Here is a 5,417-nt window from a genome sequence, read left to right as displayed (position 1 = left end):
TCTCACATGGTGGAAGTTTCCCATATGGTAGAGCTTATTCTCATACCTCAGGCCTTGATTCTCTTAACTGCCCTTCTTGTTGCCAGCAATTTTTTTTATTTATTTTTTTTTTCCCTCATATATCCAACCTACTTGGTTTGTCTAGTCATCATCAGGGAGTTTGGTGGGATTCAAGATTCCCAGCATAGAGAAAATTTTGTGAGATGGTGATGTGTGGTGGTAAATGAAAAAGTGGAAAAGGTAATTTCTGTGATGTGGCCTCTTAATTTTACCACTCTTAAAACCATTTGTCAAGCACTGAGTCAAATAACACATTTGTTATTTAATCTTCACATTGAAGTATTTTATTTTTATTTTTACATTCACAAATGTCTTACTCCTCCAGTGGCACTGAAACCAGCAGGGATATTTTGTAGAATAAGATACTCTTCCACCAAATAAATGTTCTCCACAAGAAAGAGTGATGGACTGAAGATACTTAGCACACTGAGGCAATCTGCATCAGTGGGGACGGCATGGAGGAGTGAAGGTTTCACAATCAACTATTTCAGTGAAAATAACCAAATGAGTCAGCTGTTATGTGTTAGAAGTGGTAATGGTGATAATGACCACACCTTGTGGCCACGCTTCTCTCCTTTTGTCAAGGACGGTTTTCTATTGGGTGACCTCCTCTTCATGGTAGTTAGGTTATTCCTCCTATTGCAATACTTTCACACAGAGATTCTTTGTGCCACATAACATTGTATTTTTGCCAGAGGGTGTTCATGGTTATTGTTTCTTCAATGCATCTCTAATTAATTTTGCCAAAGCCACCCACCTTCTGCCATCTGTCAAGTGGCATGAAGAAAGAATGTGGCTCCAGACAGCTAGACATTTTGAAGAACAGAAAAACATGTGGTGAGAAGTATATGGAGACAAATTCAGATCATCACCTCACAATAGCTTCATTTATATGATACAAATCAAATGGACTATTATATCTATGGTATATAAACTAGGGAGTTAAAAATCTACAGATTAAGAAACTGAATCAATGTTATGAAGCAAGAGACACTAAAGCCCTTTTTGGTCTAATATATCAATGATATATAATACATATCTTCTAGAGTTGTTTTTTTTTAACAATCAGGCCAAGTCCTTATAGACAATGCCCATAGTTTATACTTCCAAGAACAAATGTGTATTATGTTTAACTTTTTCCACATTTCCATATGCTTGCAGTTATTAATCTTGGCAGTGAAAATAAAAACAAATACACAACATATAAAGAAATGGCTCGACCTCTCTTCCATGGCCACATCCTCTCCTTGCATACTCCAAAGCTAGTTTGCATTTTGATTAACTTGACTGGGAGTTGTGCTTGTGTACATATCCATGTAATGTATATATTACCTGGCCTCACATGGCTCCATGGCACTGAACTGTGGAGAACTTCAGTTTAGTAGAACTTTAACTAGAGTATTAATCATGTCTTCACAACTGAACATGAGTTACCAGAAAATATTCAAAAGTCCACAGAAACTTTTCTTTAAAGTATGCAATCCCTAAATATTTGGGTTTACATTATGGTCCTTCAGTTATGATTTATTAGACTATTTCATATTTGCCCTTTTGTTTATTTTGTAAAAGTACACTTGTCTAGCACACATTTTTATGCCAGCCTTGCTTTGCATTTTTACAGTCTGCTAATTAGACCATTTTAACTAATTTGTTTGCATTTTGTATGAGCAAGTTGGGCTTTTGGATTGACTAATGTAATTGCAGCCAGTTTCTGCCAAATACAAATTACTCTTTCTAGTGTGAGCTAGAGAGAAAAGTAAATATTTAATAGCCATCAATACCCTTGCAGCATTTTAGAGTGTGCTTTTTTTCTATGGAAATTTTAAATAATTTCTTCAGTGCTTGATTGCACTTTAATGTTAAGAAATTATTTTTTAATCTTTTTTTAAAATAATAATGAATTAGACATTTTAGTGTCTCCGTAAGGGTTTTATTTCTGTGCACTTTGCAGTTTTAAATTCCAAGCTTTAAGATCTGGTATTTTCACATTTGAGTTTACTTGTGTAGCTTTTTATGTATTGAATACTGTCTCCTGAAATGATTTTCCTGAAATGGGGTTTAATGTTTCTAAGCAGATGAAATCAAGTCTAACAGCAACATTATATTGTAAGAAAGACTTACGTTTGCTTTCTCTTTTTTTATTCTTTTTCATAGGAGCATAGGAGAAGACATGAACTGGCTAACAAACACCAGCACTGTTGCTAGCTGTGTTTTGAACAGCAGATCTTGCATTTTTCATCACAGCAGAAGTGGACAAAAAGGAAGAGGTAAAGTTCCTCACTTTTCAGCATTAATTTCCAGGATACTTGCTACAGTGCATATTAAGAATACCACCTGCTTGCCAGCGCAAGGCAACTCTCTTCCTTCCCCTCTTCCTTCTTCACACATCTCTTCTACTGTCACCTACACAGAGGAGAGGGGTAATGTCTACCTCACCCAAAGGTCTGCCTCCAAAACATTATATGCAGACCACACTTCTCAGCTCAGGGCTAGCATAAAAGGCATGAAAGGTGCTAATTCCTGAGAAAATTTGGTGATTGTGGTCTTCACTCTGGTATACCCAGCTACACAGGGTCAGGGAATTTTTCCTGGGATATCATAGAATCAGCCAGGGTTGGAAGGAACCACAAGGATCATCTAGTTCCAATCTCCTTTCCATGGGTGAATGTGGGGGGACACCCCATACTAGATCAGGCTGACTAGAGCCTCATCCAGCCTGGCCTTAAACACCTCCAGGGATGGGATCTCAACCACCTCCCTGGACAACCCATTCCAGGGTCTCACCACACTCATGGTGAAGAACTTCTTCCTCACGTCCAGTCCAAATCTCCCCACTTCCAGCTTTGTTACATTCCCTCTAGTCCTGCCACTACCTGATATCCTAAAAAGTCCCTCACCAGCTTTCTTGTAGGCCTCCTTCAGATACTGGAAAGCCACAATAAGGTCACCTCGGAGCCTTCTCTTCTCCAGACTGAACAGCCCCAACTCCTTCAGTCTGCCCTCAGGGTGCTCCAGCCCTCTGGTCATCCTCATGGCCCTTCTCTGGACATATTCTAGCACATCCAGATCTTTCTTGTAATAGGGGCTCCAGAACTGGATGCAATACTCAGGTGGGGTCTCACCAGAGCTGAGTAGAGGGGGCGAATCACCTCCCTTGACCTGCTGGCCACACTTTTCCTGATGCAGCCCAGGATCTGGTTGGCTTTCTGGGCTGCAAGTGCACATTGACAGCTCATGTTGAGCTTCTTATCTACCAGTACCACAAGTCTCTCTCCTTAGGGCTGCTTTCCAGCCAGTCACTGCCCAGCCTGTATTTGTGCTTGGAATTGCCTCGAGCCAGATGTAGGACCTTGCTTTGGTCTTGTTGAACCTCATGAGGCTGGCTTGTGCCCACCTCTCCAGCCTGTCAAGGTCCCTCTGGATGGATCCCTTCCCTCCAGTGTGTCTGCTGCACCACACAGCTTGGTGTGACCGGCAGACTTGCTGAGGGTGCACTCAATGCCACTGTCCATGTGACCAACAAAGATGTGAAACAAGACTGGTCCCAGGACTGATCCCTGAGGGACTCTTCTTGTCACTGGCCTCCACTGGGACATGAAGCCATTGACAGCCACTCTTTGGGTGCGGCTATCAAAAAATATGGAACGCTTCACAAATTTGCGTGTCATCATTACACAGGGGCCATGCTAATCTTCTCTGTATCGTTCCAATTTTAGTATATGTGCTGCCACAGTGAGCACAATGGGTCCCATAAGTGTCTTAGCCAACTGCTTAAGGAGTGGGGCTGCTGTTGGTCTCTGTCTCCCAATGGATGTAGTATTAATCCATGGAAAGCAGAAGGGTTTGAGCAGGAGTGGCAGGTATTGGATAGCTGGTGCTGGAGTTACCTTAGTGAGTTTCTAGTCTTACCTCTTTTCAGTCATCTTGCACAGTTGGTACCAGTTCCAGGAAAACCTGTCTTTGGCCATCTTACTGTTTCATCTGATGAAAATAAAATGATAACAGATCAAGAGTAAGATCCAGCGCTACGGAGAGAGAAATCAAAACAACTTTTAGCTGAGTCCTTGACATGTCAGTACTCGTTTTCTTTTCAGATAGGGTGCAACTTCATGTACTATTAAACCATCCATAATTATTAATAGGGTGAATATATAATCACTGCTAAGTGACAACAGAGGTACGTGTCATCATCAGGCCATATAATCAGATTCTGAGTTTCATAACCAAAAAATCCAAAATCCTTCTCCCTGTCCCATTCCTAATGCATTAAATGCGTCACAGAGCACGAAACAAGACGTTTTCAATGGATGCTCTATCACTGTCCTCGCTATCTTTGCAATACCCCACCATGCACTAACAACAGGTGCATTGCGTAAGGCAGTAATCATATTTTGTTTCTAAGTATGTGCATGGCCTAGATGGATAGGCAGGTGATTTGATCAGTGAACTAACCATGCTGTTCTGAGAAAGTTGCTATTAACAGGCAGTCTCACCTGCCTTCCTGAATAGTTGTTGCATTTCATCAATAAACCAAACACTGCCATTCTTGGACATCTGTAAGTGTCACAAATCTTAGTAGCAAATTTGAGCATAACTCAGTGGTAGGATTTTTCTACCTGGATTAAAACCTTATTTTATTTTTTAACTTAACACTACATTTAATACTAAGATTTAATACTTAAAAGCTGTAATTAACTTAATAAATTTAGTAAAAGTAGATTTAATACAAAATTTCCAGTGTATATTTTCCATTATGGACACAGTTGCTCTTTGGGAACAGTGCTCTGTGGTCGTAATTCGTACTGAATTTCTTGAATAGGTACTTTTTGGTCTTACAGAGAAAAGTAGCTTCCTGCATATCCTTATACTTATTATCTTGGTACCGCTCTTTTGGAAATAAAGAGGACAGCTTATCAAATAGATTTGAGTATGTACCCAGTACTATTCTGAGTGTGCATATCTGAATACATATTGAAAAGCTAGCATGATTGTGGCACCCCTGAAAGGAGGTAAAAGGATCAAGGCTTTGAAGTTGTTGCTATCATCACACAAAGGCTGTCTAAAATAGCTGCACAGATCATCTTTAGAAATGAGAAGGAAGTCAGGTTATTTTCTCACTTCTGACCATTCTACAATATATCCATGCCTATATTCTCTTGTTGCTACTAGGATTACTCACATGAGCAGCACAGTAACACTTTAGCCTTAAGCAGTTGGCCTCCCAGTGATACACAAGTGAGCATGTCAGCTGGTGCTTGCTGTGATACGGAGAACAAATTCACCAAGAACTGGACTGGCTCTGGTTTAAGTCAGTGATAACTGAAATCTATTTTAATTATTTCAGTCACAGGGAAGTA

General features: G+C 40.2%; 1 non-coding gene across 1 annotated transcript; it reads right to left on the bottom strand.

The window, feature by feature from the left end:
* Window positions 1-3,693: 3,693 nt before the first annotated feature.
* On the bottom strand, window positions 3,694-3,800 carry LOC128980814 (U6 spliceosomal RNA). The gene has a single exon (XR_008489502.1). It is a non-coding gene; the product is annotated as a U6 spliceosomal RNA (small nuclear RNA).
* Window positions 3,801-5,417: the final 1,617 nt, after the last annotated feature.

This window comes from Indicator indicator, chromosome 2 (assembly GCF_027791375.1).
Source record: "Indicator indicator isolate 239-I01 chromosome 2, UM_Iind_1.1, whole genome shotgun sequence".
NCBI classification, from domain to species: domain Eukaryota; kingdom Metazoa; phylum Chordata; class Aves; order Piciformes; family Indicatoridae; genus Indicator; species Indicator indicator.
This window is presented reverse-complemented; position numbering and strand designations above follow the sequence as displayed.